We start from the raw sequence: 24,458 nt of genomic DNA, 5'->3' as shown, positions 1-24,458 counted from the left end.
TGCTTACCTAGGTAGTGCCCCAGGAGCTGCCCAGATCTCTGATGGCGTCCCCCTACCACAGCTAACTCTCCAACACTCCTTGAGAATCCATGCGGGTACCCACCAGCCCTGTGGAGTAGTTCCACAACAGGGCAGGGGTGGTAAAGGAAGGGGAGAATGATCGGCTATGAGAGACAAAGGGGGCTCACACCTGAGGCTGTGTCTGAGCAGAGCCACAGCCACCTACGGAGGCAACACATTAGACCTCTGTCTACGCACAGGCCTCACTTGCTTCAGCACTTCCCTCTTCTGGGGCAAAGTCCCAGTGAAGGGAGAAGGGAAAACACACACTTAAAGGGAACAGAGCCAACATGAGCTCCACCCTCAGGGCTTCTGCCCCAGAAGCTTGGGATCAGACCCCCCCACCCCTGACAGGGCAGTGACAGCCACTGAGCAGCAGAAAGGAAGTCCCACCTCACACCTGGCTCCAGCTCTTGCCCCTCCATCTCTAGCACCCCCGCCCCCACCAAGGTGAAAGCTGCCAGCACACCCTAAGGAAAGATGGGAATGGCATCCACGTCAAACCCAGCACTCCCACCAAAGGCACTGGCTAAAAGCAGTCTGTATAGGGATGCTCCCACATAAGAACACCCCTTCAAGACCACAATAGGGAACTGTTTTATCTAAGTTCATAGAGGCAGAGAAAGTTTAGCAAAATGAAAAGGCAGAGGAACTACTCAATTGAAAGAGGAAAAGAAAACCCCTGAAAAAATAATGAAATAGAAATAAACAATTTACCAGATAAATAATTCAAAACACTGCTAACAAAAACGTTAACTGAATTAGGAAAAAGAATTGACTTAAACACTGAACAAGGAACTAGAATATATAAAAAAGACCCAATCAGAAATTAATGATTCAATAACTGAAATAAAAAACACACTAGAAGGAATGAATAGCAGACTAAGTGATACAGAAGAATGCATAAGTGATCTGGAATAATGGGAACCACCCAATCAGAAAGTCAGAAAGGAAAACAAATTTTTAAAAATGAAAGCAATTTAAGAGATCTCTGGGATAACATTAAGTGTTCCAACATTCACATTATAGGGGTTCCAGAAAAAGAAGAGAGAGAAGGGGATCAAAAAATGTATTTGAGGCAATTATGGCTGAAAACTTCCCAAACCTGAAGAAGGAAAATGATATCCAGGTATGGGAAGCACAGAGGGTCCAAAACAAGATGAACTGAAACAGACCCACACCAGGACATATCATAATTAAAATGGCAAAAGTTAAAGAGAGAATTCTAAAGGCAGCAAGAGAAAAAAAAAAAAAAAAGAGTCAGATACAAGGGAATCCCCATAAGGCTATCAGCTGATTTCTCTGCAGAAAATTTGCAGGCCAGATGGAAGTGGCATAACATATTCAAAGCGCTGAAAGGGAAAAACTTGAAACCTGGAACACTGTACCCAACAAGATTATCATTTAGAATAGAAGGAGGAATAAAGAACTTCTCAGAGAAGCAAAAACTAGAAGAGTTCATTAATACTAAACCTCCCCTAAAAGAAATGTTGATGTGTCTTCTCTAAATGGAAAAGAAAGAATCCACAGGAAAGGGAAAACCCCACTAGAAGAGGCAAATATATGATAAGGATTAAGCATCAACCACATAAATAAGCCAGTACATGGATTAAAAGACAAAAATATTGTAAAAGCAACTATAACTGCAATAAGCAGTAAAAGGACAAACACGAAGATGTAAAATAGGACATCAAAAACACAAAATTGGGGTGAGCGGAGTAAAAAAAAATGTACATCTCTTAGAATGTGCTTGAACTTAAATGACTGCCAGTTTAAAGCAAGTAGATACAGTTACAGGTCAACATATATGAACGTCATGGTAACCACAAATCAAAAATCTACAACAGATATATAAAAACCAAAAAGGAAGGAACACAAACATACTAGTAAAGCAAACCATCAAACTACAAGAGAAAAAAAAACAAAAAGAATTTAAAATGAACAGAGAAGAACTACAAAAACAACTGGAAAACAAATACTAAAATGGCAATAAGTACATACCTATCAATAATTACTTTAAATGTCAATGACTAATAAATACGCCAATCAAAAGACATAGGGCAACTAACTGAATGAAAAAACAAGAGCCGGCTTCCCTGGTGGCACAGTGGTTAAGAATCTGCCTGTCAATGCGGGAGACACGGGTTCAAGCCCTGGTCCAGGAAGATCCCATACGCCGCAGAGAAACTAAGCCCATGTGCCACAACTACTAAGCCTGTGCTCTAGAGCCTGCAAGCCACAGCTACTGAGCCTGAGTGCCACAACTACTGAAGCCCACACGCCTAGAGCCCGTGCTCCGCAACAAGAGAAGCCACCACAATGAGAAGCCCGCACACTGCAACGAAGAGTAGCCCCCACTCGCCACAACTAGAGAAAAGCCCACATGCAGCAATGGGGACTCAACACAGCCAAAAATTAATAAATAAATTTATTAAAAAAAAAAACCAAGACCCTTCTACATGCTGCCTACAAGAGACTCACTTCTGGGCTAAAGACATATATGGACTGAAAGTGCAGTAATGGAAAAAAAAGTTGCATGCAAACATAAATGACAAGAAAGCAAGGACAACAAAACTCATATCAGATAAAACAGACTTTAAAACAAAGGCTATAACAAAAGACAAAGAAGGCGATTATATAAGAGATCAGTACAGGAACAGGATGTTACACTCATTAACAATATATGCACCCAATGCAAAAGCACCTACACATATAAAGCAAATACTAACAAACATAAAGGGATAAATTGACAACAGTACAATAATAGTAGGTGAGAACACCCCACTCACATCAATGGAGAGATCATCCAGACAGAAAATTAATAAGGCAACAGTGGTCTTAAAAGAGACAACAAGTCCAGTTGGACTTAATAGATATCTGCAGGACATTACATCCAAAAACAACAGAATACACATTCTTTTCAAGTGCACATTAATCATTCTCCAGGATAGATCACATGCTAGGCCACAAAACAAGTCTCAACAAATTAAGAGAATAGAAATATCAGTCATTTTTTCCAACCACAACAGAATGAAACTAGAAAGCAACTACAGAAGGAAAAATGGAGAAAGAACAAACACGTGGAGACTAAACAAAGTGCTACTAAAAAACCAATGGGTTGGGCTTCCCTGGTGACGCAGTGGTTGAGAATCTGCCTGCCAATGCAGGGGACACGGGTTCGAGCCCTGGTCTGGGAAGATCCCACAGGCCACAGAGCAACTAGGCCCATGAGCCACAACTACTGAGCCTGCACGTCTGGAGCTTGTGCTACGCAACAAGAGAGCCCGCGACAGTGGGAGGCCCGTGCACTGCGATGAAGAGTGGCCTCCACTCGCTGCAACTAGAAAAAGCCCACACACAGAAACGAACACCCAACACAGAAAAAAAATAAATAATTTAAAAAAACAAAAACAATGGGTCAATGTAGAAATCAAAGAGGAAATCAGAAAATACCTCAAGACAAATGAAAATGGAAACACAACACTCCAAAATCTATAGGATGCAGCAAAAGCAGCCCTAAGAGGAAAGTTTACAGTGATACAGACCTTTCTCAAGAAACAAGAAAAATCTCAAATAAACAACCTAACCTACCACGTAAAGGAATTAGAAAAACGACAAATAAAGCCCAAATTCAGCAGAAGGAAGAAAATAATAAAGATCAGAGAGGAAATAAATAAAATAGATATCAAAAAACAATACAAAAGATCAATAAAACCAAGAGCTGTTTTTTTGAAAGGAAAAACAAAATCAACAAACCTCTAGCCAGGCTCACCAAGAAGAAAAGAGCGAGGACCCAAATAAGCAAAATAAGAAACAAAAGAGAAAAAATAAGAACCAATACCACAGAGGTACAACAATCATAAGAGAACACTACAACAGTGATATGCCAACCAATTGGGCAACCTAGAAGAAATGGGCAAATTCCTAGAAACATACTCAATATAACCTGCCAAGACTGAATCAAGAAGGAATGAACAACCTAAACAGACCTATCACTAAAAATGGAATTGAACTTGTAATAAAAAGGAAAAAAAAAACCTCCCAGCAAACAAAATCCAGGACCAGATGGCTTCACAGGGGAATTTTATCAAACATATAAAGAAGGACTAATACTTATCCTTCTCAAATGATTCCAAGAAACTGAAGAGAATAGAACACTCTCAAATTATTCTACCGGGCCATACCATTACGCTTATATCAAAATCAGGCAAAGGCACTACAAAAAAAAGAAAATTACAGGCCAATATCTTTCATGAATATAGATGCAAAAATCTTCAACAAAATATTAGCAAACCAAATCCAACAATACATAAAAAGGATCATACACCATGATCAAGTTGAATTTATTAAAGGGACACAGGATGGTTCAACATTTGTAAATCAGTCAGTGTGATACACCACACTAACAAAAGTAATGATAAAAATCATACGATCATTTCAATAGATGCCAAAAAAGCATCTGACAAAATACAACATCTATTCATGGCACAAACTCTCATCAAAGTGGGTACAGAGGAAACATATCTCAACATAATGAAGGCCATTTATGATAAGCCCACAGCTAACATCATATTCAACAGTGAAAAGTTGAAAGCATTTCCTCTAAATTCAGGAACAAGACAAGATGCCCACTCTTATCACTTCTATTTAACATAGTATTGTAAGTCCTAGCCACAGCAGTCAGACAAGAAAAAGAAATAAAAGGCATCCAAATTGGAAGGGAAGAAGTGAAACTGTAACTATTTGTAGATGACATGATAACTTATATAGAAAATCCTAAAGTCTCCACTGAAAAATTATTAGAACTAATAAATGAATTCAGGGCTTCCCTCGTGGCGCAATGGTTGAGAGTCCGCCTGCCGTTGCAGGGGACGCAGGTTCGTGCCCCGGTCCGGAAGGATCCCACATGCCGCGGAGCGGCTGGGCCCGTGAGCCATGGCCGCTGAGCCTGTGCATCTGGAGCCTGTGCTCCACAACGGGAGAGGCCACAACAGTAAGAGGCCCGTGTACCACAAAAAAATAAATTAATTTAAAAAAATAAAGGAATTCAGCAAAGTTGCAGGATACAAGATTAATGTGCACAAATCTGTTGCTTTTCTATACACTAATAATTAACTCTCAGAAAGAGAAAGTTAAAAAACAATCTTGTTCAAAATCACATCAAAAGAATAAAATATCTAGGAATAAACTTAACCTAGAAGGTGAAAGACCTATACTCTGAAAACTATAAAATACTGACAAAGGAAACTGAAGATGACACAAAGAAATGGAAAGCTCCTGGATTGGAAGAATTAATATTGTTAAATGGCTATGCTACCCAAAGCAATCTACAGATTTAATGCAATCCCTATCAAAATGCCCAGGACATTTTTCACAGAACTAGAATAATCCTAAAATTCATACAGAACCACAAAAGACCCCAAATTGCCAAAGCAATCTTGAGAAAAAAGAAAAAAGAACAATGCTGGAGGTATCAGGCTCCCAGACTTCAGATTATACTACAAAGCTACAGTAATCAAAACAGCATGGTACTGGCACAAAAACAGACACATAGATCAATGGAACTGAAGAAAGAGCCCACAAATGAACCCATGTACCTATGGTCAATTAATCTAAGACATAGGAGGCAAGAGTACACAATGAAGAAAAGACAGTCTCTTCAATAAGTGGTGCTAGGAAAACTGAACAGCTACATGTAAAACAATGAAATTAGAATATTTCCTCACACCATATATAAAAATAAACTCAAAATGGATTAAAGACCTAAATGTAAGCCCTGAAACCATAAAATGCCTAGAGGAGAACATAGAACACTGTTTGACATAAATCGTAGCAATAATTTTTGGATCCATTTCCTAAGGCAAAAGAAATAAAAGCAAGAATAAACAAATGGGACCTAATTAAACTTTTCTTTTTTTAATTTATTTTTTATTGAAGTATAGGTGAATTACAATGTTGTGTTAATTACTGCTGTACAGCAAAGTGACTCAGTTATACATATATATACATTTTTTTCATATTCTTTTCCATTATGGTTTATCACAGGATATTGAATATAGTTCCCTGTGTTATACAGTAGTACCTTGTTGTTTACCCATTCTACATATACCAGTTTGCATCTGCTAATCCCAAACTCCCAATCCAACCCTCTCCCAACTGCCCCCACTCCTTGGCAACCACCAATCTATTCTCTATGGGACCTAATTAAACTTAAATGCTTTTGTACAGCAAAGGAAATCACTGACAAAAAAAAAGACAACCTACAGAATAGGAGAAAATATTTGTAAATGAAACTACCAATAAGGGGTTAATGTCCAAAATACATAAATATAAACAGTTCATACAGCTCAATATCAAAAAACAAACAACCCAATCAAAAAATGGGCAAAAGACCTGAAGAAACATTTTTCCAAAGAAGACATACAGATGGTGAATAGGCACATGAAAAGATGCTCAACATCATTAATTATTGGAGAAATACAAATCAAAATGAGATATCATCTCACACTTGTCAGAATGGCTATCATCAAAATACAAATAACATGTTGGTGAGGATGCGGAGAAAAGGGAACTCTTGTACAACTGCTGGTGGGAATGTAAACTGGTGCAGCCACTGTAGAAAACAGTCTGGAGGTTCCTCAGAAAGCTAACAATAGAACTACCGTATGATCTAGCAATTCCACTCCTGGGTATATTTGTAGCAAAAATGAAAACACTAATTTGAAAAGATACATGCACCCCACTGTCCATAGCAGCACTATTTACAATAGCTAAGATGTGGAAGCAAACCAAGTATCCATCAACAGATGAATGGATAAAGAAAAATATTTGCAAATGATATGACATTGTATGTACAAACAAGCAAAGACCCAAAACTATAAAACTACTAGAAAAAAACATACGGAAGAAGTTCCTAGACATTGGTCTTGGCAATGATAGTTTAGATATAGCACCAAAAGCACAAACAATAAAAGCAAAAACAAGTGGGACTACATCAAACTAAAAACTTTTGCACATCGAATGAAACCATCAACAAAATGAAAAGGCAATCCATGGAATGGGAGAAAAAGTTGCAAACCATCTATCTGGGTCAGGGGTTAATATTCAAAATATATAAGGAACCCATACAACAATAGCAAAACAACAAACAATTCAATTAACAATGGGCAAAGGCCTTGAATAGACATTTTCCACAGAAGGCATGCAAATGGCCAACACATATATGAAAAATGTTCACCACTAATCATCAGAAAAATGCAAATCAAAACCACTATGATATATCAACTCACACCCCTTAGAAAAGCTATTATCAAAAAGAGACAAGTGTTGGCAACACTGTGGAGAAAAAAGAACCCTTGTACACTGTTGGTGGGAATGTAAATTGGTTCAGCCACTACAGAAAACAGTATGAAGTTTCCTCAAAAAATTAAAAATAGAACTACCATATGATCTACCAATCCTACTTCTGGGTATATATCCAAAGGAAATAAAATCACTATCTCAAAGAGATAATCGTACCCCCATGTTCCCTGTAGCATTATTTACAATAAGACATGGAAACAACCTAAGTGTGTATCATTGGATAAATGGATAAAGAAAATATGGTGTATATGTATAACATATATACAATGGAATATTATTCAACAATAAAAGAGAAAGAAATCCTGCCATTTGCCACAACATAGATGAACCTAGAATGCATTATGCAAAGTGAAATAAGTCAGAAAGAAAAAGCCGAAATACTATAAGATCTCACTCATGTATGAAATCTAAAAAAGCGAACTCACCCAGACTAGGCAAATCCATAGATACAGATTAGCAGTCGTCAGGGGCTGGTGGGAGGGGAAAATGGGAGTTGACTGCTATTGGGCACGCAGTTTCTTTTGTGATAATGAAAATGGTCTAAAATTAGATGATGATGATGGCTGCACATCTCTGTAAATATACTAAAAACCACTGAAACATACTTTTTTTTTTTTTTTTGCGGTACGTGGGCCTCTCACTGTTGTGGCCTCTCCCGTTGCGGAGCACAGGCTCCGGACGCGCAGGCTCAGCGGCCATGGCTCACGGGCCCAGCCGCTCCACGGCATGTGGGATCTTCCCGGACCGGGGCACAAACCCGTGTCCCCTGCATCGGCAGGCGGACTCTCAACCACTGCACCACCAGGGAAGCCCCAGAAACATACATTTTTAAGGGGTAAATTTTACGGTATATGATTTATATCTCAATAAAGCTGTTATTTTAAAAACTAAAAGAAATGGGAATAAAATGGAAATTCCACTAAAAAAATTTTTAAATTAAAAAAAAGCGAATTCATAGAAATAGTAGAATAGTGGTTATCAGTGGCTAGGGGGTGGGGGAAATGGGGAGATATTGGTCAAAGGGTACAAACTTCTAGCTATAAGATGAATAAGTTCTGGGGAGCTAATGTACAGATGATAATTAATATACTATATTATATACTTGAAAGTCGTTGAAAGTAGATCTTAAATGTTATCACCACCCCCTAAAAAAGTTGATTTTTTGAGATGATGGATGTGTTAACTAACCTTATTGTAGTAATCATTTTGCAATCTATATGTGTATCTGATCATCATGTTGTACACCTTACGCTTACACAATATGTCAATAATATCTCAATAAAACTGGGGAAAAAAGAATGAGTCATGGACTGAAGTGGGCTATGGAAATAGATTATTTCAAAATTTTGTGCAAAATTTTTCTCTGAGCTCTCTGTTAACCAAAGCAAAAGAAAAAAGAAGAGTTGCACATTAAGTATCAGGAGAGAGGGACAATTCTCTTCTACTAAATACTAGTAACAGTTCTCATACAGAACAAAATACACAGAAATATTAACATGATGATTTCTTCTATCAATTCTCAATGAAATCCGAAGACAAAAATACCTGGGCATTTCACCCATGAACTTAAACACAAAACATACACAAAAACAAATACTTCTCCTCACCCCTAACAAGATCTCTTGATATAGTAGAACCCAGTCTCCTATATTTTTAAAGTCTCCTTAATTAATTCTGAAGCAACCTCTGATCACATGCCATTGTCTTAAATCAGAGTTCTATAAGGACATTTACATAGGAACCAAAGTATTGTATTCTTCACGTAAAGCTACTGACTAATGTAATATGACACAAAGTGAGAGCAGAGGTTCCCAAAGCAGGCTTTGCCACAAAATATAAAAACACTGATTCCTGGGCCCTACCTGAGGCCTACTGAATCAGACTCTGTACAGGTGGGAACCAAGAATCGGTACTTTAACAACTGTTCAAAGTGAACCTAGGCTGAAAGTCAGATGTGTTAACTCCTGCATAAGACCAGTAATTCTCAAACTGTAGCATGCAGCATCCAGACTTCACTGGAGGACTTGTTCCAACATCAATGGTTGGGCTTCATCCCCTGAGTTTCTGATGCAGTAGGTCTGGGATGAGCCTGAGAATTTGCACTTACTAACGGGTTCTCAAGTGATGCTGGTGCTGCAGGTCCCGGGAACTCACTTTGAGAACCACTCACTGGACTGTCCATTTAATATCCCGGTTGCCTCAAATGGTCTTTTTTTTTTTTTTTTTTTTTTTTGCAGTACGTGGGCCTCTCACTGTTGTGGCCTCTCCCGTTGCGGAGCACAGGCTCCGGACGCGCAGGCTCAGCGGCCATGGCTCACGGGCCCAGCCGCTCCGCGGTATGTGGGATCTTCCCGGACCGGGGCACGAACCCGTGTCCCCTGCATCGGCAGGCGGACTCTCAACCACTGCGCCACCAGGGAAGCCCCCTCATGTGCTTTTGATACCAGGCATTTGGAATTTTCTTTAACAAACAAAATAAATTAGATTATAATCCAAATTGAGGGTCATTTCACCTATTCAGTGATGAGGATAGCCAGGAATTTTCTCAGGAAGGAGCTTTTGGATTATTCAATAAAGACTTTAACTGAAACACCACAGAAAAATGCAGGGCAGGTAGAACCATTCATAAACCTTGGACACTTTTTTAAAAACACACTTAGCGAAGCTGCTAAGAACAAGTTGTTTTTGAGCAGGACTTGACCCCAGTGTGTGTCCATAAGAATAAAAGAGCTGCGATGTACCCGCCACATCATATGAAGTGGCCTGTGGAGTGGAGCTATTTAATGTCTCCTTCTGAATGGCGAAGGGTGTCTGCCAAAAGCAACAGCTTTAGTTCTGACGAAGTCCACAGCAAGCTCTCCTTTAAAAAAGGACTGGACAGAAAAAAAAAAAAAAAAAAAGGACTGGACAACACATCTGAGGTTTCTTAAATTCACTTCCTGTTCATGAGCACAAGATCATATTATAGCTCTACTGGAAAGGCAATATCTAACTCATACAGAGGTTTTTTTTAAGCTCTTAAATCATAAATTTGAAAGAAGGCAGAGAGATGAGGACACAGATAGGTTTTATATCATTTGGAAATGGAATTCGATCTGTCAAAAGGTAACTCCTATACACCACGTGACTCAGTGCGGCTGTGTCAATCCTCTTAAGAAACATTAACGTCCAAAACCTTTGAGATCAGCCAGTTCAACCAGAGGCATTTCCTTACAATCAAAAGCTATGATTAAATAACTCATACTGTAAATGGTCATAAACTGACTTCTGAATAAAGATGACATTAGCCCAAATTCCCTGACTGTCCCCACCCAATTTCCAGTTAAAATACACATAAAGACAAAAAGGCAAAAACTCAAAATTGGCTCTGAAACCAAGAAGAGCAGCCAGCCATTTATAAGAACCTGGGAATAATATACACTAAGTGCAGTGTAGTATCTATCAAGTGCGGTGAAGATGGAGCTGAATTAAAAACAATCAGTGTCCAATGAATGATTTGCTTGCTGAAAACGAACAGGGAGAAGTAAGTTAGAAGGGTCAGACCTCTCCCACTCTATCTCATTTTCCAGAAAAAGGCGTGGGGACCAAAGAGAACAGCATGGACCAGCTCCATACCACGCAGCTCTGCTTTCGACCAGACAGCGATCCACTATTATCCCTTTCTCCCATCACTTTCAGAAGTTCTGTGCTGAGAAGTTTTTTCATAAGTCAGTAAGTACAATAAATACTCCATTGGCTGGTTCGTGGCCTCCTGAATACGGGAGAACAGAAATCCAGTTCTAAAAGAGCTGGGTAGAGGAAGAATTCTAACACGACAATTTTCCTTGTCAACAGCCAAGCCTCTCAGCATTGATTTGTAACTCAGGAAAGAATGGGCCCCACTCTGACTGGGGAGACTTCTTGGCAAAACGGGACCAGGGTTTTCTCCTGTTGTAGCAGTCAAGGTGCAGAGCCTAGGGGTGGTCAGGGGGATGGTCCTTGTCACTGTACAAGGGCATGTGACTAAGTGGGAGAGGCAGGGCTGGAATCCAGCAAGCGCTGGACCACTTGCCCAGTTGTGTGCCTCATTGTGCAGCTGTGTCTGCCCAGAAGAATAAGCTCTCTGAGACAAGTTAGGAGCTACACAGCTAGCAAATGAGGGATGGTTTTAACTCCAAAGTCAAGGCCTGCACTGTCCAATATGATAGTCACTTGCCATATGTGGACAGTGCAAAAACAGAACATTTCCATCTCTAAAAGTTTCTATTGGGCAGTGCGGCATACTGTCCACAAAAACTGTGAAGTGGAAAAAAGTTTTGTCCCTTATCAATGAAAATGGAAGAAGCATCATTCTACAAAATGGGGTCTCCAGAGAGTTCTGTCATTTTGGAGTCAGCATGAAATCTGACTAAATGCATCTAGAACAATGTAAACATTAAGACAAGTAGTTATAATAAGCTCATAATTAACCCTTCTTGTTCATCATGTTTTCTAACTTTTAATATGTTAAAATCAAACACATGGAAGTGCTAAGCTGTTCTATGTTCCTTTAAAAGGAATAGAGTTCTAATTACATATTCATCTATTATGTTTTGCACAGAAAATTCCCTTGAGAAATAAATTTTCAAACTTATTTCTAAGCCACATCACTCTGCACACTAAACAGTAAATCAGGGTAATATGTATATGTATTGTAGTTAACGTAAGGTAAAACAAGCAGTTAATTTTACCAGTCAATACTCATCGTGTGTCAAAGTTAACCACACAAAACCAGAAACAAGTAAGAACATATTTCAGAAAGAATTTATCTTTTAAAATCAGGAAAAGTGCCACATGATGTAAACTAACAATGGGTGGGGACAGAATCTAAAACAATGATACAAATGAACTTATTTGCAAAACAGAAACAGACTCACAGACTTCAAAAACAACCTACGGTTACCAAAGGGTAAAAGTATGGGGGAGGGATAAATTAGGAGTTTGGGATTAACATATACACACTACTATATATAAAATAGATAATCAACAAGGACACAAGGAACTCTACTCAATATTCTGTAATAAACTATATGGGAAAAGAATCTGAAAAAGAATGTATATGTCTATGCATAACTGAATCACTTTGCTGTACACCTGAAACTAACACAACATTGAAAATCAACTACACTCCAATATAAAATAAAAATTAAATAAATAAATAAATAAAAGGACATGTTATTTAAAAAAAAATTTTAGGTTGGCTGAAAAGCAAAAAAAGGCAACAAAATGTAAACTATATCATTATACATATATCGAACCATTATGTTGTACACCTGAAACTAATATATGTCAATTCTATCTCAATTTAAAAAATTAAACTGTAAAAAAAAATGGGTGGGGTATAGTGAGGCTGATTGTAAGCAATAGCCATTGTCTTCTGAGAGCTAGATAGGAGGCATTCTCATCACTAATCCAAGTTAGATAAACCAGAGGATCTAAAGCCACAAGTAGAGATAGGATTTTTCTTGCCAAGGCTAAAAGAACAAAGAAATTAAAACTACCAGTAAAAGAGGAATACAAAGGACAGGCTCTAGAAATATGTGGTCCATCCAAACTCTAAAGTATTAGGGGTGTGCAACATCTCTTTAAAATAAAGAAGTGCTGGTTATAAGAAGGCTCATTTGCATACCCAGATCAGGAACTCTAGAAATCCAGGTCATTTAGAATGGAAATCCCTAAATCCTGTGGTTCTATAGGAAAGTATTTAAACCACAGACATCCATTCTCAAACAGAGGACAGACTATGACTGCCTCAATCCCTGGATTTTAGTAGGCAACCCAGAACGCTCCAAGGTAGGAGAGAGCTTATAGGTGCACACAAGTGCTTGTAAGAAAAAGGCTGGCAAGAGTGAGACCAGCATGGTGGCACACAAATCATCCCAGAGCATATCCTCTATATCCTCATATCCTCTAATGTAATTTGCTTAATGGAAGGTACCACAAATTGAAAAAGAAAGGCTATCTTTGGCACTTAAAGAGTTATAAACACGCAGGTATCTCTGAAAATGCCTTAAAAAGTTTTCCTACTTGAAAAGAAAACTTCCTTCTGTTTTGGGGGGTTGGAGTAAGGTGAACAATTATTTGGGGTGCAGTAACTAAAAAGTAGTGGCAACGATCACAGAATGGGCAGCGTCATCCAGGTACCCATGCAACTTGGTGAGGTTAGGAGCTTCCTTCCTTCCCAAGAGCACCACCCCACAGAGCTGGAGCATGAAAAATAAACCAGTCTTTACAGAAGTGAAGACAAGACGCTGGAGCCACATATCATAGTGATCATCCCCCCAAACCTGACTGTACTTCAGGTTCTTGGGGCTCACAGAAACAAGAATGTAAGGGAAACCAGAATTAGGCTGGGTAGCAATAATCCAGAAGTAACTGAATTTACTTACATATACCTTTGAACACTGTTCCAAGGGACATGTAATATTCTTATACTGTTAGTAGTGTCAAAGACATATTAATGATTCAATAAAGGTTATCCCAGCTATTCAGACTTAGGGGAAAACACCCAGCTAATTTTTCCATAAAGACATAATTAAGGCTGTAGCATACACCCAAGAGACAGCTACCAGAGTTTTGGGGACCATAAACATCTGTGAAATGCTTGCCTGGAAAACCTGTATCTTCCAAAGATAATAACAGTCACCAATTCTGGCCAACACTGACTTTGTAAGACATTTCTCCCACCCATTCTTGTCCCCAGTTGGCCATGAATAGTTTAGCACTAAAGTTGGCTTCATTCAATCATTCCCTCTCTGTACCTTCAGCTTTGTTCTCTCCTCAGTTCCCAGCCCTCAGAATGAAAACATGCTATGATTCCCATTTTAAAAAGAATACAGAAAGAAATACTCCTTGACCCCAACTACTGCCCCTTCCTCCTCTTCCCCAGCTCCTTGCCCCTCCCCCACCCGCTCTCTCTTTTCAAGGCCAAGAATACTGAATGAACAGTCTGTGCTCACTGCTTTTGCATCCTTGTACGATGTACCATGGTTTCTGCCCTCACTGCTCAAAATTTTGAGAAAAGATCCTTTTCTTCTAAATAAGCACATTTCTCTGTCCTTGACTACTGGACTCTGTAGTGGCATTTTAAATTGTTAATCAGAGTCTTTTAAAACTTGCCCTACTCATGACAGCACGATCCTTTGATTCTTATCCAACTTCGTGCTGGTTCTCTCAGGCCTCTTTGCAGCATCTTCTTCCTCTAAGGATCCGGAAATGTTGGTGCACCCCCCGAGTCCTTTGCTTAGCCCTTTTCTATTTCTGCTCACTTTCGCTAGGCCATCTTATTCATACCAATGGATCCCAAAGACACTTGCAGGCTCTTGTTTCTTAAATATGCAGCCCCATTCCAGAACATTCTCCCACACTCCAATTGACCTGTCCAAAATTAAAAAACCCCCAATTCAAAACTATCCCAGAACCAACTTATTTTCCTACGCTGAGCATGTCACTAAATCCTGTTGACTACACTTTTCAATAAATTCAAATCCATTCTTTCTCCTCCAGCTCCCACTGTCACTTAGTTCAGGTCATCTCCCTGGGACAACTGCAAGGGTCTCTGTCTCTAATCTGAATTCACTTCTCTGTCTCTCTCCATTTTAACCTCCCATAATGATCTAACTGGAAACAAAACAAAAAATAAAAAACTGTGGAAATCCTTTCAACTGTTAACAACAATTGAAACAGAGAAGAGGCAAACTTCAGACTCCTTGGAACACCCCACAAGAGGTCTGGCCTCTACCTCATGCCTGAGCAAGTCTTCCATTACTTACCAACCAAACCACCTGGAGTTCCTGGAAAACACATTATTTCATGTCTTCTCATATTCTATTTTCATGATCGGAATGCCCTCTTCCACCGCCTATCCACAAAGTGAACTCTCCTTTATTCTTCAGTCTTTCATTATAAAGTCTCAGAAGTCTCCTTCCTAAGTCACCCCCTAACACACACATCAGCAGCAGCAGTGCGTTGCTCGTGCCTTCCTATATGCCATCCCCTCTGCACCTTGCACGTGAGAGACAGCATTCATCACACTAAACTCTATTCACTTGTGAGACAATTACTGGACTCTGAGCTCCTTGAGGACAAAGTCAGCACCATAATTATCTTTTTATCCTAATGTTCAGTGTGTCTGGCATAGAGACAGTCCTCATAAAAGGCTTGTTGGACAAAAGGAGAAATGAAGGCAGACAAGGAACCACTAGAAATGAAAAGTGAACCAAAAACTTGGTTTACCCCAAAATACACAGTATTGAAACACAGCTCTGTTTCCTAACCAGGGAATCTCCATTCATTCATTCATTCATGCAACAAATACTGATTGAGCACCCACTGCATACAAAAAGCCATTTCACACAAGAAACAAAGTGTGGGTAATAAAGGTCTTCCCAGCTTTTTCAATTCAAGAGCCTTTCTGGTCCATCCCACACATTCTTTTTCCAATAGCAATCAGAACAACAGAAAACACACACAGATGGGTAGGAAGATGACCCTGTGATGGTTAAGCCCTATAGTTAACCTTCTTTATCACATCCCTTAACTCGTTCTTTCTTCCTTAACACACTCACCTACTTTTTTCATCATGGATTTGGAGTTCACCATTGCCTGCATAAACATCTACATTCCCAATTCAGTATCATACCAATTCTATATCTTGCCAATTCCATTTTCAAAAGTTACAGCTTCAACATGAAGAAATTCCCAAATAATTTGGCTTTATCTAAATCATACCTCCAAACAGGAACACAGGCAAACCGGCTTGAATAAGAAATCCACGATGGTATAAAGTGAGAGACAGATCTTCACATTACATAAACAAACACATTTTCAATGAAAAACAAAGCCTTAACAGACCTAAGGGAAAACATAATAAACACTTTTATAATCCTAGAGTAGGGGAGGCTATTTTAGCATAATGCCAAAGCAAAAAGCCTAAACGACTGATAAAGGTGACTATCTAAACATTTAAAGCCTCTTCATATTTAAGAATAAAGAGATGCACACTGGAACGATGTCTTACATTATATGAAAAGCTATTAATATCTCAAAAGTTTTAAAAAGAAGTAGTACATATATATTAAGTATATAATTTAAATGAATTAAAAAAAACTTACTCATGAGCATCCCAGTAGAAAAATGATTGTAAAGATGAACTGGAAATTTATGAGAAATACAAACATTCAATGCTAAGAAAAAGTTGTGCTTAACCTCTCCAATGATCAAAGAAATCTGAGTTTTAAAAATAAAATGTCATCTCCCCCGATACACTGATGATTTGTTTAAACTTATAACACTCAGGGGTTAGTGAAGTATGGTACTTTCAAGTGCTGTGTTCAGGAGTTTCAATGTGGAGCAATGCTCCTCATACTTCAGGATGACTATGGCAATATCTATCAAAAACCAAACAAGCATACCCTTTGACCTAGCAATTTTGCTTCAAGCTATTTATCTTGAGGAAATAATCAGCCATCTATGCTAAGATATCTATATGAGGATATCCTTTGCAACAAAAATTGAAAGCAACCTTAAGGTCCCAAGGAAGAGGATTATTTAAGTAAATAAAAATGTAATCAGGGATTCCCTGGTGGCGCAGTGGTTGAGAGTCCGCCTGCCGATGCAGGGGACACGGGTTTATGCCCCGGTCTGGGAAGATCCCACATGCTGCGGAGCGGCTGGGCCCGTGAGCCATGGCCACTGAGCCTGCGCATCCAGAGCCTGTGCTCCGCAACGGCAGAAGCCACAACAGTGAGAGGCCCACGTACGTACAGCAAAAAGAAAAAAAAAAAGTCATACTGTAGACTTCCTTTCCAGGAATACTGAGGACAAAATACCCTGAAAACCCTCCTACTACAAAAACACCTAAAACTGCTGGGTGTATGAACACATATGTAACATACACACACACACACGTGCGCGCGCACGTACGTGCACGCGCACATACGTGCACACATCCCTACCTACCTTTTTAAATGCTTAGCCAAGTTGGTTAAAAAAGTAATGAACCCCCTGAGAAGCCAAATTATGTCAAGGTAAAAGAACACATAACTTAGCAACCAGTTATATCCCAATCCCACGTGACCTCTGGTTGTGACTTTTACAAGCAGAAATCAAGTGGGAAGTCGAAGTCAGATCAAAAAGCTGGGACATCCCACCCTCAACAGGTGAACAAGGGGGAAAAGTACTGACCCATGTCACATAGGGAGAGGATAAAGAAACATGACTGTCTCAGATTTGGATCTAAGCAGGAAGGTGCCTCCTCTGAGAATTTCTATCCAGACATTTGCCCCTAATACACTGGGAGCCTAAATTCATACTACTGCTGTGGCTACCCAAAAACCTCAACTGGGATATTTAAACTGATGTGGACATGAGTTGATAGTGCCCTTAAGGCATCAGTAGAAGCAAATACAAGTTCTTTGTATTTCACTTTAAGTTCTCAAAGAATTACTAGAGGAAAACTTCTTAGAAACATGAGCTCACATCAAAAAAAAAAAAAAAAAATCACAGAACACATGAGGAAGCAGGTCAGCACATACCAGAGTCATCAAAAACAACAAATAGCAGAATCAGACCTACAAAGTTTACAGAAAATGGAATTATCAGATACAGACCGTAAAAGTAAAATGCTTAATATGTTTAACAATAAAAGAGGATACAGTAAAGGAATGGTACATTTTACAAGACACGAATTTGAAAAAGATTCAGAGTTTCTAGAAATGAAAACCATAACTCACTGTGTGAGATAACTACCTGATTAAGTGCAACCAATGAGAAAATCAGTAAATGAGACTTACTACAAAAAAAAAAAAAAATTACACAGAATGGAGGACAGAGGCACAGAGATGAGAATTTGAAAGTGAGGTTCAGAGGCAGGAATGATATTGAAAAGGTCTCATAATCATCTAAGTGGGGATCCAGAACCACAGAACTGCCAGAACAGAAGTGTTACTCAAAGAAATAATGGACAAAAATGAACCAGAACTGGTGGTAGACATGAATCCTCAGATACAGGAAACAGCAAGATCAACAAAAAGAAATTCACACCAAAACAAACTTAATAGTGCATTTACTGACAAAAAATATTTGATACATTTCTAAGTTAAAAAAAAAGCGAAACCACAAAAAACCCTACAAAGCAATATATACTCTAGTACTTTTATTTTTTTTAAGTATGCATTTACTATCCCAAGTAATGATTTTGAAACCATAATTAAAAATCTTCCAACAAACAAAAGTCCAGGACCAATTGGCTTCACACGTGGATTCTATCAAACATTTAGAGAAGAGCTAACAACCATCCTTCTCAAGCTCTTCCAAAAAATTGCAAAGGGAGAAACACTCTCAAATTCATTCTAAGAAGCCACCATCACCCTGATAGTAACCAGAAAAACATGTCACAAAAAAATTATAGACCAATATCACAGATGCAAAAATCCTGAACACAACACTAGCAAACAGAATCCAACAACACATTAAAAGGATCATACACCATGATCAAGTGGGATTTATCCAAGGGATGCAAGGATTCTTCAATATACACAAATCAATCAATACAATACACCACATTAACAAATTAAGGAATAAAAACCATATGATCATCTCAATAGAAGCAGAAAAAGCTTTTGACAAAATTCAACACCATTTATGATAAAAACTCTCCAGAAAATGGGCATAGAGGGAACCTACCTCAACGTAATAAAGGCCATATATGACAAACCCACAGCAAACATCATACTCAATGGTCAAACACTGAAAGCATTTCCACTAAGATTAGGAATAAGACAAGGGTGGCCACTCTGGCCACTCTTATTCAACATAGTTTTGGAAGTCCTAGCCACAGCAATCAGAGAGGAAAAATAAAAGGAATACAAATTGGAAAAAAAGTAAAACTGTCATTGTTTGCAGATGACATGACACTATACATAGAAAATCCTAAAGATGCCAACAGAAAACTACTAGAACTAATCAATGAATCTGGTAAGGTTGCAGGATACAAAATTAATGCATAGAAATCTCTGGCATTCCTATACATCAACAATGAAAAATCAGAAAGAGAAATTAAGAAAACACTCCCATTTACCACAGTAACAAAAGGAATAAAATACCTAGGAAAAAACCTGCCTAAGGAGGTGAAAGACTTGTACTCAGAAAATGATAAAACACTGATGAAAGAAATCAAAGACGACATAAACAGATGGAGAAATATACCATGTTCTTGGATTGGAAGAATCAATATTGTGAAAATGACTATACTACCCAAAGCAATCTACAGATTCAATGCAATCCCTATCAAACTACCAATGGCATTCTTCACAGAATTAGAACAAAAAATTTTATAATTTGTATGGAAACACAAAAGACCACAAACAGCCAAAGCAATCTTGAGAAAGAAAAATGGAGCTGGAGGAATCAGGCTCCCTGACTTCAAACTATACCACAAAGCTACAGTAATCAAGACAGTATGGTACTGGCACAAACACAGAAATATAGATCAATGGTACAGGAATAGAAGGCCCAGAGATAAACCCACACACATATGGGCACCTAATTTATGACAAAGGAGGCAAGAACACACAATGGAGAAAAGACAGCCTCTTCAATAAGTGGTGCTGGGAAAACTGGACAGCTACATGTAAAAGAATGAAATTAGAACACTACCTAACACCATACAGAAAAATAAACTCAAAATGGATTAAAGACTTAAATGTAAGACCAGACACTATAAAACTCTTAGAGGAAAACATAGGAAAAACACCCTTTGACAAGATCTTTTTTGACCCACCTCCTAGGGTGACAAAAATAAAAAAAATTTTTAAATGGGACTTAATTAAACTTAAAAGCTTTTGCACAACAAAGGAAACCATAAACAAGACGAAAAGACAACCCTCAGAATGGGAGAAAACATTTGCAAATGAAACAACAGACAAAGCATTAATCTCCAAAATATACAAACAGCTCATGGAGCTCAATATCAAAAAAACAAACAATCCACTTAAAAAATAGGCAGAAGATCTAAATAGACATTTCACCAAGGAAGACATACAGATGGCCAAAAGGCACATGAAAAGATGATCAACATCATTATTTATTAGAAAAATGCAAATCAAAACTACAATGAGGTATCACCTCATACCAGTCAGAATGACCATTATCAAAAAATCTAAAAATAATAAATGCTGGAAAGGGTGTGTTATAAAGGGAACCGTCATGCACTGTTGGTGGGAATGTAAATTGATACAACCACTATGGAAAACAGTATGGAGGTTGCTTAAAAAACTAAAAATAGAACTACCATATGATCCAGCAATCCCAGTACTGGGCATATACCCTGAGAAAACCATAATTCAAAAAGACACATTTACCACAATGTTCATTGCAGCCCTACTTACAATAGCCAGGACACGGAAGCAACCTAGTGTCCATCGGCAGATGAATGGATAAAGAAGATGTGGCACATATATACAATGCAATATTACACAGCCATAAAAAGGAACAAAATTGACTTCTTTGTAGTGAGGTGGATGGACCTAGAGTCTGTCGTACAAAGTGAATTAAGTCAGAAAGAGAAAAACAAATACTGTATGCTAATGCGTACATATGGAATGTAAAAAAAACCCAAAAAACAAAATGATACTGATGAACCTAGTTGCAAGACAGGAATAAAGATGTAGACATACAGAATGCACTTGAGAACATGAGGTGGAAGGGGGAAGCTGGGGCAAAGTGAGACTAACACTGACATATATATACTACCAAATGTAAAATAGTTAGCTAGTGGGAAGCAGCAGCATAGCCCAGGGAGATCAGTTCCGTGCTTTGCAATGACCTAGAGGAGTGGGATAGGGAGGATGGGAGGGAAGTTCAAGAGGGAGGGGATATGGGGACATATGTATGCATATGGCTGATTCACTTTGCTGTACAACAGAAACTGACACAGTACTGTGAAGCACTTATACTCCAATAAAGACCTATTTAAAAAATATGCATTTATAGACATGTACATACTTGAAAATAATGGTTTAAAAATGGTTAATGTTTATTTTTAAGTGGAAAGACTTCTGTCAGCATTTGCTTTATGCTTTTTATCTTTTCCAGAGGTTCTGAACTGTACATGTATCATTTTTAAAATAAGAAAAGTTACTAAATATTAAAATTTTAACAATATGAAATGCATCAATGTCTTTTAATATATGAAGAGACATATACCAAAGATATTAACAGCTAATATTCCTAGTTCGTAAGAATTTGGATTTTCCCCTACAGTTTCTAATCAATGACCAAACAAATTATAAGCACAAATGCAGAGGGGGAAAGAGTTGGTATTTGAAAACATTAAAAGTGCTTTTATTTTGGATGCTTAGTTACATGGTTTATAATTTTTGTGTATTTTACAAATTTTCATTTGTTATATTGTTTCTATTGCTTATATTTTACACAATTATTGTTTCACAATTAAGAAAACAATTTTTAACATATGCATGTGGATACACAGGTGGGTCATCTGGCCATAGATTGCAGGTAAACTTTTGTGCAAGAAAACCTCATTTTAAAATAATCAAGACATGAGAGCTTGAAGATGGCGGAAGAGTAAAACGCGGAGATCACCTTCCTCCCCACAAATACATCAGAAATACATCTACACGTGGAACAACTCCTACAGAACACCTACTGAACGCTGGCAGAAGACCTCAGACCTCCCAAAAGGCAAGAAACTCCCCATGTACCTGGGTAGGGCAAAAGAAAAAAGAAAAACAGACAAAAGAATAGGGACGGGACCTGCACCACTGGGAGGGAGCCGTGAAGGAGGAAAGGTTTCCACACACTAGGAAGCCCCTTCGTGGGCGGAGACTGCGGGTGGCGGAGGGGGGAAGCCTCAGAGCCACGGAGGAGAGCGCAGCAACAGGGGTGCGGAGGGCAAAATGGAGAGATTCCCACACAGAGGATCGGTGCCGACCAGCACTCACCAGCCTGAGAGGCTTGTCTGCTCACCCGCCGGGGCAGGCGGGGCTGGGAGCTGAGGCTCCGGCTTCGGAGCTTAGATCCCAGGGAGAGGACTGGGGTTGGCACGTGAACACAGCCTGCAGAGAGTTAGTGCGCCACGGCTAGCTGGGAGGGAGTCCAGGAAAAAGCCTGCAGCTGCTGAAGAGGCAAGACTTTTTCTTCCCTCTTTGTTTCCTGGTGCACGAGTAGAGGGGATTAAGAGCGCTGCTTAAAGGAGCTCCAGAGATGGGCATGAGCCGTGGCTATTAGCGCGGACCCCAGAGACGGGCATGAGACTCTAAGGCTGCTGCTGCCGCCACCAAGAAGGCTGTGTGCAGCACAGGTCACTATCCACACCCCCCTCCCGGGAGCCTGTCCAGCCCGCCACTGCCAGGGTCCCGTGATGCAGGGACAACTTCCCCAGGAGAACGCACGGCGCGCCTCAGGCTGGTGCAACGTCATGTTGGCCTCTGCTGCCGCAGGCTCGCCCCGCATCCGAACCCCCCCCACCCCCAGCCTGAGTGAGCCAGAGCCCCCGAATCAGCTGCTCCTTTAACCCCATCCTGTCTGAGCGAAGAACAGATGCCCTCAGGCGACCTAAACGCAGAGGCAGGGCCAAATCCAAAGCTGAATCCCAGGAGCTGTGCGAACAACGAAGAGCAAGGGAAATCTCTCCCAGCAGCCTCAGCAGATTAAATCTCCACAATCGACTTGATGTACCCTGTATCTGTGGAATACCTGAATAGACAACGAATCATCCCAAAATGAGAAGGTGGACTTTGGGAGCAACAATATATATATTTTCTTCCCTTTTTCTCTTTTTGTGAATGTGTATGTGTATGCTTCTGTGTGTGATTTTGTCTGTATAGCTTTGTTTTTACCATTTGTACTAGGGTTCTGTCCATTTTTTCTCCTTTTTTTTTTTATTGCTTAAAAATTTTTCTTAATAATTTTATTTTACTTCATTTTATTTTATCTTCTTTCTTTCTTTTCTTCCTCCCTTTTGTTCTGAGCCGTGTGGAGGACAGGCTTTCAGTGCTCCTTCCAGGCGTCAGTGCTGTGCCACAGAGGTGGGAGAGCCAACTTCAGGACACTGGTCCACAAGAGACCTCCCAGCTTCACACAATATCAAATGGGGAAAACCTCCCAGCGATCTCCATCTCAACGACAAGACCCAGCTCCACTCAATGACCAGCAAGCTACAGTGCTGGACATCCCACGACACACAACTAGCAAAACAGGAACACAACCCCATCCATTAGCACAGAGGCTGCCTAAAATCATAATAAGGCAACAGACACCCCAAAACACACCACCAGACATGAACCTGCCCAACAGAAAGACAAGATCCAGCCTCATCCACCAGAACACAGGCACTAGTCCCCTCCACCAGGAAGCCTACACAACCCACTGAACCAACCTTAGCCACTGGGGACAGACACCAAAAACAAAGGAAACTACGAACCTGCACCCTGCGAAAAGGAGACCCCAAACACAGTAAGTTAAGCAAAATCAGAAGACAGAGAAACACACAGCAGAGGAGGGAGCAAGGCAAAAACCCACCAGACCTAACAACTGAAGAGGAAATAAGCAGTCTACCTGAAAAAGAATTCAGAATAATGATAGTAAAGATGATCCAAAATCTTGGAAACAGAATGGAGAAAATACAAGGAACGTTTAACAAGGACCTAGAAGAACTAAAGAGCAAACAAAAAGTGATGAACAACACAATACATGAAATTAATAATTCTCTAGAAGGGATCAATAGCAGAATAACTGAGGCAGAACAACAGATAAGTGACCTGGAAGATAAAATAGCAGAAATAACTACTACAGAGCAGAATAAAGGTAAAAGAATGAAAAGATTTGAGGACAGTCTCAGAGACCTCTGGGACAACAACAAACGCACCAACATTCGAATTACAGGGGTCCCAGAAGAATAGAAAAGGGACTGAGAAAATATTTGAAGAGATTATAGTTGAAAACTTCCCTAATATGGGAAAGGAAATAGTTAATCAAGTCCAGGAAGCATAGAGAGT

At 39.4% G+C, this 24,458-nt stretch overlaps 1 protein-coding gene across 5 annotated transcripts in view; it reads right to left on the bottom strand.

Annotated features, from left to right (window-relative positions):
- LPAR1 (lysophosphatidic acid receptor 1) overlaps positions 1-24,458 on the bottom strand; it is a 169,582-nt gene that overhangs the window by 113,306 nt on the left and 31,818 nt on the right. Inside the window, exon 1 of one of the 5 annotated variants that reach the window (XM_060300631.1) lies at positions 22,404-22,462. The exons of the other annotated variants lie outside the window; for them this stretch is intronic. The gene's annotated coding sequence lies outside the window, so the exon portion shown is untranslated. Of the gene's footprint in view, positions 1-22,403; positions 22,463-24,458 lie in introns of those variants that run through there. 5 annotated transcript variants of the gene reach the window in all.

Source organism: Globicephala melas, chromosome 6 (assembly GCF_963455315.2).
Source record: "Globicephala melas chromosome 6, mGloMel1.2, whole genome shotgun sequence".
Taxonomy (NCBI): Eukaryota; Metazoa; Chordata; class Mammalia; order Artiodactyla; family Delphinidae; genus Globicephala; species Globicephala melas.
Note: the sequence above shows the minus strand (reverse complement) of the source record. Positions and strands in the feature narration are given on the sequence as shown.